General features: G+C 42.6%; 1 protein-coding gene across 9 annotated transcripts in view; it reads left to right on the top strand.

The window, feature by feature from the left end:
* The window catches only part of TXNRD1 (thioredoxin reductase 1), a 125345-nt gene that overhangs the window by 52116 nt on the left and 56546 nt on the right, over positions 1-16683 (top strand). For 2 of the 9 annotated variants that reach the window (XM_074326239.2, XM_019728471.3), the window contains exon 1: positions 15421-15555. The exons of 1 other annotated variant lie outside the window; for it this stretch is intronic. The gene's annotated coding sequence lies outside the window, so the exon portion shown is untranslated. Of the gene's footprint in view, positions 1-15415; positions 15711-16683 lie in introns of those variants that run through there. 6 more of the 9 variants (XM_019728470.3, XM_074326241.2, XM_019728472.3 and 3 more) reach the window with 6 other exon arrangements.

Genomic DNA, 16683 nt, shown 5'->3' with positions numbered 1-16683 from the left:
TTGACCCTTGGTTGACAATTGCAAATGAATGTGAGGGACTGACCCTTGGGCTCACTGGTTGTGAGGACTGGCCTCAACTACAGTGGAAGAGTTGTTGTGCAGGGGCTGATCCTACGGAGCAGGATATGCCTCAGCAGGGCTCTGGTCCTTGCCCAGTCCGCCCCTTGAGTGTGTCATACTTGGAGGTGGCTGAGTGATGCTCCAGCTCATTTTGAAGCTGGCCACTGGGGACACCAGCCCCAGGACCACCTTGGAGGGGGTCCACTGTAGGTCAAGTTCAGCCACAGCCTGTGCCCCACCTGGGGCCACTTGGCAGGAGCCCCAAGGACATTCGCAGATGGCTGCTGCCCGTGCTGTGCTTGGAAGTGCCTTGAGAGGCCAAGCCGCGAACCAAGGCTGGCTGCCGCTAGTGCCAGCTTAGGGCTGCTCAGCCAGAGGTACACACTCTCAAGCTAGATGCTGCTTGTCTGGGTTCCACGAACCTTTGAGAGACCCTAGGAAATTCTGCAGCTTGAGCCAATGCAGGCGGTCTGCATGAAAAACCACTGGAAGTGATTTGGCTGTATCTGTAAGTTGGGCAGGGCGTGGTCTCAAATCGCCAGGACAGGGAGAACGAAAAGTGGAGACTCAGAAATGACAGCCACCTACTCCTGCACACAGGGAAGGGGGAGGGCTCAGCAAAGAAACAGTGGCCTGCACCAGCTCCTTCGTCCAGGAGAAGGCCACCTCTGCAGCCCCCATCCCAAGCCAGACAACTCATGTCCCTACCATATGTCCCTGCCGCCTCTCCAGCCGCTAGAGCTCAGAGCCAGTGATTCTCTTGGTGGGTAAGTGTGTGCGTGGTCTAGGAGGAACACCTGGGACTCCAGCCACCCTGTGTCTCTCTCAGTCACAACCGGCTGGTTTTCACAACCAGAAATTATGGGGACTTTTCTCCCGGCACTGGATCCCTGGCCTGCGACCTCTCGCTCTTCTGGGGGATAGGGGAGCCCCTATCTGAAATGTCCCTCCCGATCTTTAATGGACACACGTGGGTGTGGGACCAGCCCGTTCTGCATCTCTGCCCTTCCTACCAGTCTGGAGGTGTCTTCTTCTGCGAGTCCTTAGTTGAAAGGCTTCAGTTCAGCTTGATTTTAGGCGATTCTTAATAATGGTTGTTTTGTAGATTAGCTGTAATTTTGATGTAGTTGTGAGAGAAGGTAAACAGCGTTTACCTACTGCCCCATCTTGGTTGTGTCTCCGCAGGTAACTTTTAATCAACTACCGCTTGTTGAGTTTTGGTGTAGTATCACAGAAGAATATCCACAGTTATCTGAAAAATCTATTAAGTATTTCTTTTTCCCATTTGACTTTGGATTTTCATCATATACTTCTACCGAAACAACCAATTTCACAATAAATTGAATGAAGAAGCAAATGTGAGACCGTAGCTGTCTTTTATTAAACCAGACACTAAAAAAACTTGCAAAAATGTAAAATCATAGCAACCTTCTCACTATATGTATTTGTTTTGGAAAATATAGTTATTTTAATTAAATTGTTGTTGACATGTAATGGGTTCATCAGTATTAATTTTAAGAGAATTAATAAGTAAATATTTTTAAATGTCTCAGTTTTAATTTCTAATATAAATATTGATAGCCATACACATATAACAAAAGCTCTTTGGGGTCCTCAGTGATTATTCACTCAAGTGTAAAGGGGAACTGACACCAAAAGTTTGACATCCTGTGTTCTCAGGCAAGTAGGAAGTTGAGTGTTACTCTAAGAACTTCGGAGTCTGTGAGGTTTACTTGTCTCCAGTGTAGGAAGAACACTGCCCTACAGGTACTGGGCCTCACAACCAGTCACAAAGGAGAGATATATAGTCTGGTCCATGTCTTCCAGAAACTTGTCATTTCGGGGCTGGAATTGCTGATGTGGTCTCTTATCTGTGTCTGCTTGGTTCCCCGAAGAACATTCCGTAAGTTTGACTTTCCCACCAGCCTTGGCCACCTAATCTTCTCAGTGCCTGGATCATAGTAGATTCTCAAAGAGCCAGAGGTCTGTTGGTGGGGGTATTTGGCATAGAATCAGGTGGGTGCATTTACTCCTCCAGCTGTGTACTGAGTGCTGTGTGCTAGGCTCTGCACCAAGCACTGAAAGTACAGTCGGGAAATAGGCAGGTATGCTTCCTGTTCTTACAGAGTTAGACTTGCTTTCCACCCCCTGCTCCAAAAACCCCCTTTCTCTTCCTTTAGAGTTGACGGCCTGTGGCAGCCAGAGCAGTGTACCCCCTACCTGGGAGTGACTGTGCAGTGAGTTCCTGTGTGTGCAGTGGTATCACCTCTCAGAGAAAATCAAGAAGGGAAGGTGTGCTGCCAGGGCTCCTCCCCTGACACCCTGACATTTTCCCCTCCTTTGGGCTATATTTTGGAGCAGTCTATGTAAATGTTAAGATTATTACTTGAGAACAACCGTCACGATCAAGCCAGATCTCCCGAGATTGGTATTGGAGAGGAGGTCGGCGCCTGGAAGACGTGGCCTTAGCATGCGTGTGTGGGCAGCGGTAATAGTCATAAATACCGTCCGCCCTGTGCCAGAAGCTGATGCATGTGCTCCTGGCTAATCTGTAAAATACCACAGGTGATAGCACCTTCTGATGAGGAGGAAACAAAATGTAGACAAGTATTAATACAGAAGATAATTGGCTTGCCAGTGAACTCATTGGTAATTCCTGGTCCCCTCCCCTCAGCTTCCTCCGACTAACTCCTCAGACCCTTTCATGCATCACCCTACCTGCCTTATGTATGATGTTCATGGGATTGATATTATGATAGGTGTTCCTGGGTGTGACGGTGGCTGTTGTAACCAGAGCTTGTGCAACCTGCCACCATGCTCGCTGTACCTTGGCTCTCCCTGTGGATGAGCTGCCAGTCACAGGGCTTGTTGATATAGGAAACCTGTATCTTAGGCTTGGATGTCTGCCCAGGGGCGTTGATCTAAGGAACAGACAGCATCTCTGTATTCATCTTAATTTGGCCTGGCAGCTGCTTCCATTCTTTAGCTATCAGTGTGGAAAACAGACATAAGGTTTGAAATGACTTGTGTGACAGTTTGCCATAAGTGTAGATGTGGATGCCATATGTCACTAGCTTGGGGTTCTGATTGTATCGCCTTTGTCCCCTGGCTGCTTATAGAGAGCATGGCTTTAATGCCTTCAGCAAGAGGGAGAAGAACTAACATTTGAACTCCTTTTTAATGCCAGTGTTTCACATCTTTCTCACTTAATCCTCACAATAACCTCGTGAGGTTGCTGGATTTAATTCTGTTTTACAAGTGAGGCAGTAGATGCCCAGCATTTTAGTAACTTGCTCAGTGTTGCTATGTCAAGCCCAGGCCTGTCTGGTTCCCCAGTACCCTTTTCTTAAACAAATAAAAGCACCTTACATGCGGAGGTACCCTAGCCTAGCTCAGATCTCACCACTTTGGTATTGATGCTTATTCATTCAACAGATGTATTTTGGGCACCTATTTATGTGCCAAGCCCTGGCAGGAATATGAAGAGGACTAAGGCATAGTCTCACTCTTTAAGGTCATTCTACGTGTTTTCATCTGCCTCCATTCTAATGTTAGTGTAATCAGCTACCTGGAAAGGCTGGAGGATCACAGAGTAGCTGTGATAGGATATTGGGTAAGTGTTTTTCTGGTGGAAAAAACTAGAAAGTAAGGAATTCATAGCTGTAAACAAAAACTAATTAGCAAATATCATCCCTTGTTCATTTAGAGTGAATCAGAATGATGAGAGATAAAAGTGGAAAAGTAAAGAATCTTTTCCTACCGGAAGTAGGTCTTTAAACATTTTGGTTTTGTCTGTAAAAATGCTTATTTTAGAAAATTTGGAGACTGCAGTATAATAAAATATAAAAATCATATATAGTTACATTCAGAGATAACCACTATTAATATTTTGTGTATCTTTTCTATATCCTGTGTTTTGATTTTTTATTTAATAAGTTTTTGCATGTTATTAAAGTTCTTAATAATTTATTCAGTTGCTATAAAGTATTCCATATATTTACTTAGCCATTCCATGATGGTTGGGCAAATAGTATGTTGCCAATTTTTTGCTATTACAGAATAACAGGTTAGAAATATTTTTCTTTGTACATAAAGATTTTGCTGTATTTAGAATTATATTCTTAGGATAGATTACTGGAATAGATTTCTGGGTCAGAATATGAACACTTCTAAAGTTCTAGAGCCTTTTAAATGATGTGTACAAATTGATAACCTTACAAGCTCAATGAAGTTTTAAGAAATAATAGGTTTTCAAAAATTATTGTTAGCCCATTTGAGAGGTAAAAGAGTCTTTGATTTGTATTTCTTTGATTATTAGTGAGGCAAAATTTTTTTCTATATGCTGCATTACGTTATCTGAATTGTATTTCATTTACTGTATTTCGTTCTCTGAACTTTCTGTTCATGTTCCTCATGGAATAATAATAATAACAGGAAGCTCTGATATGGCGATGTCTGTGAGCCCGTTCCAAGCACTTGAAGTGTTAACCAATCGTATAGTTCTGTGAGATTATATTCACAGATGAGAAAATGAAGGCACAAAGAGGTTAGATAACTTCATACAACCAGTAAGTGACAGAACTGGAACTTGAAACTAAGGCATCTGGCTCCAAAGGCCAGGCTCTTAATCAGTGCTGAACTCTTCTCTGATCTAACCTGTGCCCATGATCTTGTCAGTCATGGTTGTGCCCTCTAACTTCTACACACACACACACACACACACACACACCCTTCACCAGGCTGCTTTTTACACGTGTGTTAGTGCTATTTACGGAAATAACCACTGCACTGATCGGACCCCTAGTGTGTGCTTTGCTTTTCATATCAACGGATGAAGAGGACCGGTGCTCATGTAGCATTCCCATAGCACCCAGACATGTATACTGACATTTCAGCAAATTTCGGTTTTTGGGATGAATGTAAGGAGGGTAGGGAAGTTGACTATCTATTTAAAAAAATAATACATATTTTATAAAAGGATTTTTCTTAAATAAGAAGTAGAAAAATGTTTTTGTATTACACAGACATGGATTCAAATCCATGCCAGTGGGGTAGTATTACTCCTCGGTTTGAGTAGTTAGGATAATGTTTGTAATACACCTAACATAGTGTTTAATTAATGTCCTCTTCCCAGTGTACTTAGTTAGATAGGAAAAGGATGGATTTATTCAGCTTTTTCTAAGGCAAGATAAATCTCTTTTTAATTGGCAGATATACTTTTTAGTAAATTGTTGATTCTTTTCATTGTTTCAACAAATATTGGAGGTGCTGCTCTTATACAGTAATGAGATGAGTTCTGCCTTTCATGGGCTCATTATCTATTGTGGGTCATTAGTCATTGTCACCACAAGTGGAGGACTCTTTGCTCCTCTGTGAGCCTGTTTCTTCATCTATAAAGTGGGGATCAAATGAGGGCGTATGCAAAATGCTTAGTACTGTTCCTGACACATAATCGGTGCTCAGTAGTAGCTACTAACTCATGTAATATTAAAAATGATTCACACAGAGTTTTTAATAGCGTGGGGGAAATTTTCTATAATATAATGTTAAAAAAAATGGAGTTTAAAATAGTTTTTGTAGAATAGTCACATCTTGTTTTAAAAAACAGGAAATGGACTGGAAAGAAATACACAAAATATGAATAATCACTCAAATAATTGTGCATTTGTCTTGCCAGCGCAACAGGCCTTGAGGAAAACACAGGTTCTCCCAAAGGGGAAAGTTTTAATATGGAAGCCAGACAATCACAGTCCCATGCAAGGTGAAATAGAGGAAGCAATCAAGCACGCTGCTCTGATTTCTGAAGAAGGGAGGATGGTGGTGTCATTCACTGAGAGAAGAGACAGAATTGAGACTAGGGAAGATGATGAATTTGATTTTGGACACGTCGTGATTGTCCAATGTGGGCATATAGTCTGGTGGGTACATAGGTCTTCGTGAACGGGAAGCTTTCCTCTTGGTAGGTGAGGTTTGAAGCTGTGGGAATGAATGAAAGCAGGCACTCAGGGGAAGTCTGTGGTGTGAAGAGCCTTAGATCTGGATGCATCCAGATGGTGAGATTCTAAATGGCTCTTTTTCTTCCTTTGATTTCTTGCTTTCTTTATGTATAATTTCCTACACTGGAAATGTGTTTCCTGTAATGTCACTTAAAGTGTTTTATTTAGGACTAGGTTTGGCCACACGTGACAGCAAGCCCCCAAAAACAGTGGCTTAAACTAGATGTAAGCTTCTTTCTGTCTCAGTTAAAACAAGTCTAGAGAGAGGTAGTCTGTCCAGGGCTTTTACCGTATTCTAAGTGTTGGATCCAATGTCGAGTCCTCCTATTCTCATGATCCACGGTTCTCAGCGTTTGTCTTCCACTTGTGTTCCAAGATGGGTACCCAAACTCCCCCATCACCGAGAAGAAGGGTTGAAGGAGGAGAGCATGTGCTTTCCATTCAAGAACATTTTCCAGAAGTTGCACATGACAGTTTATGTACATCCTGTTCAGAATTTAGTCCTTTAGACATATATATGTTGAAAGGAGCCTGGGAAAGAAATCTTTATTTTGGGAAGTCATGTGCACACTAAAAATAAGAGTTCAATTAGTGATACTAATTAACATCTTGGTTTTTCCTGTGGAACAGCTGAGGTTGGTTCATTAATTTCCATATAAACCATACATTTGTCTCCTATTGAAATCGTAAGTATAGAGGCACCATAATATCATCATTATATGATGGTATTGAGGTGGAAAATAGTTTGCCTTCTTAGAAAGGCCAAGGACTGAACACTGAACTAGAGTCCTAGTAAATTCATTGAACCCTAATCAAAGAGACTAGGAGATAGTCCAGCTTCATTCATTGCAACACAGGCCTCAAAAGAGTGCCTGAGATTATCGAAAGATTAAATAAGCATCGTAAATCTGTAGATAAAGGAATTCAGAAATAAGTTGGTGGGGAACTACAACGTTCTCATCTGTCTTTAGAATGGAAAAGTTGGTCTTAATATATCTAAGGTTATAAATTAAACATAGGTCACTCTTAGTTGAAATCCGTGTCTGCAGTATTAGTTGCCAACCAGGAAGATCCAAGGCCACGTCAGGCTCAGCTCCATGAGATGACCACAGCCCTCCTCCATGACTTGTAGTTGTCACCTGTCTTGGGATTCTGAAATTCTGGCTCTTGGAGAACTCAGAGAGCTAGGTTCCTCTCAATATCTACTACCTATTAGGGTTAAAGAATTTAGAGGTTAATACTAATAATAAGCTGTGTAACACTTCTTTCATCTGTAGGAGCTAAAGGCTATTTACCTCTATTAGTTAATATTCACACAGCCTCTTGGCTGGTGGTGAGGGTGGCTGATCTCAGTTTATAAGACGAGACATCTGAGAGTTTACTGCAATAGAGCCTGTATCTCCTGAAGCTCTGCTGGCGCGTGGTTTTCTACATTAAATGTTGTCGCTCCTCTAGAATTGAAGTGGGACACTCAGAGACCTAAAACAAATGGAGTGCAGAAGGGGAATATTTCTGCAAGTTTGAGTGTATGTACATGTAATACAAAATGCATGTACTAATTTTTAAAGAAGTTCCTCATGTCTTTTCCACTTATTTTAGCAAGCTGTTTAAGAAAATTACGTTTAAACAATTATGTTTTTCTTCTCCCAGGGAAAGAACAAACTGAGTCATGAGAATGAATGCATTGTGGAAAATGCCATGCTTAGCCATAGACTGCTAATTAAAAAAAAAGAGGAATGGGTTACCCCCTTGAATGCAGTTTTGAACAGCGTCTAGTGTAACACATTGTTGACAGGTACTGTGAATAACTGACTTGTAAAAGGGGAAAATCCAACTCCTTAACCACACTGACGTCTTCCTAGATTTACACCACACGTAAGGACGTAATGATGATGACTCGTATATTGAATACCTACCATATTCTGAGCCCTTTACATCTACTTACTCATCTAATTTCCACAATGAGTTGTAGGTACTATATTTATAGCCATTTTACAGATGAGTGAACGGAGGCACAGAGAGGTAACAGAACTTGTATAAGGGCATGTCAGCAGAAAAGCCAGGTTATGTGACTTCAGGGGAGGTTCCTAACTATTGAGCCATCCTGCTTGCTAATAGAAAGCTAGATGAGGCTGTGGGATCAGCTCAGATATTTACAAAAGAGAAGACCTGAGCACATTTGAATGACTTGAATAGTCCTGGGTACAAGATAGGGAGAGCATTAAAAAAATAATAAAAATATGGAGAGCATGTTTAAGGGCTGTGGGGATCCCTCAGACCGCTTGGAGTTGGAATAGACTGTGGGCTCCAGTAAAGGTCAGCTTTAACAGAGGTAGAATAATCCTTAGCTTTGCCTTCTGAGGTTGCAGTGAAGTCTAAGTATAGAGAGCTGCCCTGAAGAGGAGAGGTAGGAGGGAAAGTAGCTGTACCTGATGACCTTGAGCTTTTGGGTGGTGTGCTGGAACCAGCTCCTACCAGCTCAAGAGAGCCATTGTTAAACATTCAGGAATTTTGCAAGCAAGTTGATAGCTTGAAATCAGCCAGAGTGGAAGTATTTATACAAAAATACTTGGCAAATGCTACCAAATAGGGTATCTCCCCACCACCACCCAAAGCTGGTTTACCAGAACATGTTAGATTCTCTTCTCCACGTCACTAACATTCGAAAGCCTGCTGAAGTGCCAGTTGAATTCAATCCTCGAGTGAGTACCTTCTATGGGAAAGGCACTGTGCCAGGTACTGGGGATACAAAGACCGGCCCCTTAAGTGGTGGAGACAGGAGAGTATGAGGGTGTAAATCCTGGACTAGCTGTCAGACCTTGCGTTTACTCATCTGCAAATGGAGACGTTAATACAGATCCCAAAGGATTATGGAGCGACTTAATGAGAACATGTAAAGCTCCTGGCACAGACGTCCTCAATAAGTGCCAGTTCTAAGGTTGGCAGACGTGTAAGCAGGTGGCTTTATTGTAGCTCAATGTAAGAAATAAAGGAGTGACTAGTTCTATATGTTTGATCAGAGAAGGCTTCACAGAGATCTTGGGCCCCTAAGCAGTATTTTAAAGTTTTCAGGGTGGATATTGAAGTGTTTCATGGATGAAGTTCACCCTGGTCCTTGTGAGAAAGTTAATGCTTCTTCTTTTTTTTTTTTGTCTCTACAGCATGTTGCTTTTACCTCATTTTAGGCTGTACCTCCCTATATACATTTTTGAATTGTAAGACAGTGGGTTTGGGGATAGACACACCTAGATTTATAGCCCAATTCCAACACACCTGCTTGGTGACCTTTGGCAAGAGTCTTCACTTCCTAGAATTTCAGTTTCTAATTTTGTGGGATGGTTGTAACGCTTACCTGATTCTGAGGATTAATTAAGAATGTAGGGAAAAGAGCCTAGCTGCCTTGTGAACCCCAAACTGAATCTAACATATATTTATAGTTTAGTCTCCCCTTGTGTTTCTGTATCCCATGCAATAACATGCAGTATCTTTCCTGCTGCTGTGTCTTTGTACATATTACTCCTTAGAAAAATGTTCAAGAGCTAGAGCAGCATTGTGGTAAGAGCCAAGGGCTGGGTGTCAATCTCAGCTGTCGCTTATTAGCTAGGTGACCATGGGCAAGATAATTATCCTTTGTGTCCCTCAGTCTTTTTCAGCTGTAAAATGGAAAAAGTAATAGTGTCTCACTCATTGGATTGTTGTGAGGATTAAATTAGTTATGTAAAGACCTGGATTTATGCCTGGCACATCATAAGCAGTGAAAAATTTGGGGGGATTACTTCTACTCCCATTAACTACTACCTTCATTATTTCTCAAAATATGGTTCACTTACAGAGATCACTTGCTTTTTGAAGCCTTCTCCCATTTTCCCACACTATTATTTACCGGTCCTCTGTGAAGCTCATGGGCCACTGCATTTTGAGTATCTACTATGTTCCAGGCACACTCCTAGGCATATTACAGATGCTATTTTATTCAGATCACCCAGTATGTTCTCATTTATTATTCCATCTATTCTCTGGGATAGATCAAATTCTTAAAGATCAAATTTACCTTTATAAGGAGGACTGGCAACTTTTGATAATTACCATGTAAAGGTTTTTTCCCTTTCCTCTTTGGAAAAAGATAGAATCCCCAAATTAACTAGTAATATCCCATTTTACAGATCGAATCTTTTAACAAATATTTATTGAGCAATTATATGTGTGGGCCCTGTATTAAAATCTGGAAACACCATGGTGAGCATAAATAATCCTGGTCCCTGCCCACATGTGGCTATTTACATTTAAATTAATTAAACAAATAAAATTAAAACTCCAGATCTGCACTTGCATTAGCCATATTTTAAGTGCCCAATAGTCATGTGTCATTAGTGGCTACTGGGCTGGGCAGTGCTGATATACTAAGCAGAAAGACTACTTGGTAACACGAGAGCATTTCGTAAGGGGATTTGACCTGCGTGACGGCTTCCTCAAGAAAGGCATGTTTGAACTAAGATTTGATGAATGATTGGGACTTAGTAAAGCCCTGTCATTTAGTAATTAAAGAGATTTAAAAAGGGCTAAGGGCTGGGGCAGAGAGATTCAGAAGTTTGGGTGAGATAAAGAGCTAGAAGGTCCACAGAGAGTCTTGTAGGAAGAGGCTGATGAAGCTGAGAGGCTGAATAACTTGAATTTCTAATCAGTGATAGAATCTAAATGTGACTTCAAAGTCTATGTTGCGTGATAGATGTAGATTCAAAGGACTTTGCTTCTGTAACGATCTCCTCTCCTCCTTTCCTCTTTGGGAACTGCCAGGTTTCCCTCTGCTGGATTATTCTTTCGACATCAAAACATGCCCTACTAATTTGCTTCTTAGACAAAACAATAAAACAAAACACTTTCCTTGATCCTGCACCCCTCTTCAGCTACTTTTCCACTTTTCTGTTTTTATAGCAAAACTTCTTAAAATAGTTGGCCCTACATACTACCTCCACTTCCTTATTTTCTGTTTCTTGTTGAATCTAATTAGGCATCCCCCCCCCCCCCCCCATCATTTTCATAAAAATCAGCAATGGCTCTGATGGCTTAGTCCTTATCTTGCAGGGTTTCTTGGCAGGACTTGATAGAGTTGATCGTCCTCCTTCTTGGAGCTCTTCTTCACTGGCTTCTGAGACACCAGATTCTTTTAGTGTTTCTCCTGCCTCCCTTCAGCTGCTTCTCAGGCTCCTTTGCTGGACCTTCTCCTCCTCTGCACTTTGCCAGGGCTCAGTCCTGGGCTGTCTTTATTTTTCTAATTAGATTCATTCCCTGGGTAATTTCATCTCGGTCTCATGGTGTGATGGTTAATTTTATGTGTCAAGATGGTGCCCAGTTGTTTGGTCAAACACCAGACTAGAGGTGTTTTCCGATGCGATTAGCATTGAAATCAGGAGACTTTGAGTGAAGCAGATTCTATGGTGTGAGTGGGCTTCGTTCAATCAGTTGAAGGTCTTAAGAGAAAAGACCAAGGTCTCTCAAAGGCCTTGCCAATTTCTCCCCAGCTCACTACCTCCTTCATATTCTTTGCAGTTATCTTTGCTGATAGCTCTTCTTCCTGGAATAGGCAGGCCCTCTATCTGAATTCTTTTAGGCAATTAAGGGGGTAGTGGGATAAAAAGCTCTTCCTGAACCTTTTGTTTCTTTAAGACATATTTTGGGGGCCGGCCAGTGACTCAGGCGGTTGGAGCTCCGTGCTCTTAACTCTGAAGGCTGCTGGTTCGATTCCCACATGGGCCAGTGGGCTCTCAACCACAAGGTTGCCAGTTCAATTCCTCGAGTTCCCCAAGGGATGGTGGGCAGTGCCCCCTGCAACTAACAACAGCAACTGGACGTGGAGCTGAGCTGCGCCCTCCACAACTAAGATTGAAAGGACAACAACTTGACTTGGAAAAAAGTCCTGGAAGTACACACTGTTCCCCAATAAAAAAAGAAAAGTCCTGTTCCCCTTCCCCGATAAAGTCTTTAAAAAAAAACAAAACAGACATATTTTGGGGTGGCAAAATCCTGCTCCCCTATACCTTCCTACCCTACTTTATTCTTCTCCAGGGTACAAAGAATTCTACCCCCACCAGTGTTTTGGTGTGTGTGTGTGTGTGTGTGTGTGTGTGTGTGTGTGTGTGTGAAGGAGAGCAAAGAAATGGGGTGGGTTTATGGGGGTTGGTACACCTGGAATCATGGGAGGCTTTTTTTAAAATGGGAAAACTACAGCGTGTTTGTATGCTGATGGGAATGATCAGGTAGAGAACAAGAAATCGATGATGACAGAGATGGAAGCTAATTTCAGGAGTAAAATATTTGAAGATTGAGAATGCAAGAAAAGACAATTTGCACAAGTGGATTAGTTGGCCTTCATTAAAACAGGAGTGAAGGCAAGGGATATGGCAGCTTGGCTATTGAGAGGGAAATAGCAGGGAGTTCTGTCTAGTTGATTTCTATTTTCTTTTTTTTGTTTTAAAGATTTTATTGGGCAAGGGGAACAGGACTTTATTGGGGAACAGTGTGTACTTCCAGGACTTTTTTTTTCCAAGTCAAGTTGTCCTTTCAATCTTAGTTGTGGAGGGTGCTGTTCAGCTTCAAGTTGTTGTCCTTTCAGTCTTAGTTTTGGAGGGCTCAGCTCAGCTCCAGGTCCAGTTGCCGTTGCTAGTTGCAGGGGCACAGCCCACCATCCCTTGAGGGAGTCACAGCCCACCATCCCTTGCGGGAGTCGAACCTGCAACCTTGTGATTGAGAGCCTGCGCTCTAACCAACTGAGCCATCTGGGAAGCAGCTCAGCTCAAGGTGCTGTGTTCAATCTTAGTTACAGGGGGCGGAGCCCACCATCCCTAGCAGGACTCCAGGAGTTGAACTGGCAACCTTGTGGTTGAGAGCCCACTGGCCCATGTGGGAATCGAACCGGCAGCCTTCTGAGTTAGGAGCACAGAGCTCCAACTGCCTGAGCCACTGGGCCGGCCTGATTTCTATTTTCTTGAAGTAGAAAGCAGGTCCTGAGCCAATGGCAAGGTGTAGGTGTATCAGATGTTTGAGAAAGGAGAATTGAATATGAAATAGTCACTTTGGAAACTGGGAAAACAACCATACTTGAGATGTAAAGGATTGCTGGGAAGCTTTGGGAACACACTGAGGTGTGTGGTCTTGACTTTAAGTGAAATCACTTTTAATTTCTGTGTGTTTTTCCAGCAGTTTTGCTGCTTAAGTATGGTGCAGAATATCTGGACAGCTAGATTTAACAAGGGTAGATCTTGCCAAATCAGTAGAATTGAGGAGTTTGGACTTTATTTTGAGGATCCTAGAGAGCTACTGAAGGTTTGAACAGAGAAGATTTGGGTGTAAGAAAGATATTCTAGCTCAGTGTGAGAGAGAGGCTTATTTGTAGGAGGAACAGTAGTTTAATGCAATGGGACCCTTGATCAAACAACTGTGTAGATCTGTTTTTAGTGTGCTTTGATGTTAGCTCAGGAACTTAGAGGGCCTTTTCAAGCATTTTCTGAGTACTTATGATATATAGCAGGTTCTAGGAAGACAAGATAAATCAAACGAGTTTGCCGTCCCAAAACTCTCTTGGATTTGTAATTATTTTTATGTAGTTGGGGATACAGAAGAGGGGAGGAACGCTGAATACTGGGTTGGAATCAGGGAAGTCCTCCCAAAAAAAGTGACATTTCAGATGAGGTTTGAAAAAGTAGGCCCTTAGGGCAAGAAGATCATTCCAGGCAGGGGAAAATAACATGAACTCAGTCAAGAGAGATGTTTGACTAGAACAAATGCTGCATGATGGGAAATGGTGGGAAATGAGGCACTTCCATTAACCAGCAACGAACTAGAACCAAGGAGTTCTCTGTTTTGTCACAAGGGCAAGGTATCTCAGCCCCTCAAGAGTGGCAAAAAGGGTTTAAAAGAGAAGTGAAGGTTTTTTAAAATGGTGATTTTTTTTTTTTACTTAAAAAAATAACTACGTGGAGCTACTTTAGTGATTTGTGCTATAATTTTCTAACTTACGAATAGTGTGAAGTTAAAACGCCTTATCTAGCCTTTTTTGGTGTGCTGTTAGAAAATATTAACTATGGTAACTGATCTGCCTGTCACACAAAGTTATTAAAAATCAATCCTTATCACTTGCTTTTAGTACATTATTTCAAGTTAAATGATTTTCAAGTTCTCCCAAGACATGCTTTTGAAATAAGCTGTAGTTTCTATATATTCTTATGATCCTGGTTCGTGGGCTGTTATTGTATAGATTAAATGAGCCAAGGCCCCTATAAAATGGTTAATACTGTTGATCTTCTCCCTTGGTTCCACCTGTCTTTCCATCACATTTTTCATTTTTTTGCCCCTTAAATCACATTGTTTCTTGAACACCTATGTGCTAGCCCCATCCTCTGTTCTAAGGACCCCAGAATCAGGTGAGGCACGCACTCACTGAAGCTCACGGGTGGTTATCATGCAGGGAGATTGTCAGTTTAGTGCCGCATTGGCCAGAGGCTTGGAAGGGGCTCAAAGGAGCCACTGTGGTTGCCTGCCAGCTCAAAGAAATCGTGGCTTCTCACAGCCCTAAGAAACCAGCAACCCTTTTGCCCCAGTTTGCGCCAGTCTGTCAGTATCCAGACAAAGAAGTGGGGGAAGACATTCGTTCATTCATTTATTCAGTAAATATTCATAGCTACCTACTAGTGCCAGGTGCTGAGTGAGAATATGAGTAAGAGCAGGGAAGGATGAGAGCATGGCTCACTCGGATAGCTGCAGGTGGCTTGGCATGACTGGAATTAAATATGCACTCAGTTTGCCTTAAAACAGACAGGACGGACCCAAACTTGAGTGGGATGAGGAGGAAGAATTAGAAGGGGAAGTTATGTGTTGGTGAGACTCCTAACTAAAAGCCTGGTAACTTCCTTTAGGGAATTGCCAGGCTGACTAATCAATTACCTGAGGGCAGTGGGTTCCCAACTATGCAGTTCAAATAGCATCACCCAGGGAGTTAAACTCAGATGCCCAAGGTTGCAGCCCATACCGATTAAATCAGAAATGTCTGGGGATGGGAGCCAGGCGTCAGCATTTTTAAAGATCCTCACGTGATTACAAGGGCAGCCAAGTTCTGGAGTCCCTGCCTTAGGGCATAGTCCAGTTTTGTACATTTAAAACCCACTTAACATTTGAGTTCTGGTTCCAAACATTCCTTCAATGGTTTTTGCTCTTTTCTCGGGTTGGGGGCGCTATGAACAGGAAGAGGATGTGGTGTCACCCAATTAGAGGAACCTAGTTTGCTAAGCCATGAAGCGTAGGTTGCCAGGGCTGCACGAGGAGTGGATTTTTGCTTTGTCATTCTGACTCTGGCTGTTGGCCCGCCCACTTGGAGAAGGGCGTGGCTTTCTGGAGCCACTAGGAACCTGCAACTCATTTCCCTCTTTGCTTCAGTCCCGCATTGCATCCGAGCGGAAGGTGCTGGGGCGTCTGAAGAAGAACCTGCGGTCCTACAGCTCGTGTTCATGTAAGCTTTGCGTTAACTGACCACGGCCAAAGCTCCAAGTGTTCAGGCTGTGAGCACGCTGGCAACGAGAGCGTCCGCCTGCCGGGTGCGTGATGAACGCGGAGGAAGTGGAGAAGTTTTAAGGCGTGTCTGAGTAGGGGTGAGGCTTTTCTAAGGCGAGTGAGCTTATTGGCGGCGTGTATTGTTTCGCCCGGGTCAGTGAAAGCTTAGCCCGTGGTAGGTGACACCAGCACCCCGTCGGCTGGTGGTTTCCTTCCTCTGGCTCTTCTTTTGTAGAGACAGTTTTCAGAATATCTGAGAAAATGGGTTTTTGTATCATTTGTTAGTGCACGGGTCTTGCAGTGTAGACGATGTGATGAATAGATGGACAGATCCTCGAACAGCATTGAGTATAACGACCGAAGGTTGGCATTCCAGGAATTTTTACACTGTTGAATCCTCAGAAATCCTGAGAGGTTGGCAAATCATATGTTATTTCCGTGTTTACAAATGGGGAAACCAAGGCCCAGAATCATATGACTTGCCAGGCAATTAAACGGGACAGGTAAGAGTGGAACCCGCGCTTTATTTCACTATATTAGACAATACAGGGTAGCGGATTAAAGCGTACACCACATTGCCAGGGTGTGAATCCTGGCCCTTTGTCCCCTAACTAACTAGCTGCTTGAAGTTGAGCAAGTTAGTTTTCCTTTGTCCCAGTTTCCCTATCTGTGAAATGGATCTGATAGGCTCCCCTTGAAAAAGGTAGTTGTGAAGTTGTTAATATATGCAAAGCAATATAGAAGTGTTAGCTGGTATTACCATTATTGTTATTATCAAACAACTATACTTTTGAGTGTTGGTGTGGTTTTTATCTCTGAATGGGCCTGATGTCAGTGTAAGGAGTCTACATTCTATCACTGACTCATGCTGTGTTCACCCCTTTGTAAAATTGGACCATAAGCTCCCATATGTCATGTAGGGTGTTGCTATATTGCTTCAAGGTTCTTAAATGCCACCCTAAATGGGCAGTGTCTTAATTTTGCCCCATGGGTCCGAATTTCAAAGGAACATGGAAGTTGGATTTTGGCATTCTGTATAGATGCAGACTTCAAAGGAAGGTTAAGTTGGGAGGTGTTTTATAAAAGC

Source organism: Rhinolophus sinicus, chromosome 1 (assembly GCF_057876585.1).
Source record: "Rhinolophus sinicus isolate RSI-liver-muscle chromosome 1, RSI-T2T, whole genome shotgun sequence".
Classification (NCBI taxonomy): Eukaryota; Metazoa; Chordata; class Mammalia; order Chiroptera; family Rhinolophidae; genus Rhinolophus; species Rhinolophus sinicus.
The sequence above is the reverse complement of the archived record's forward strand: the minus strand, read 5'-3'. Positions and strand labels throughout refer to the sequence as shown.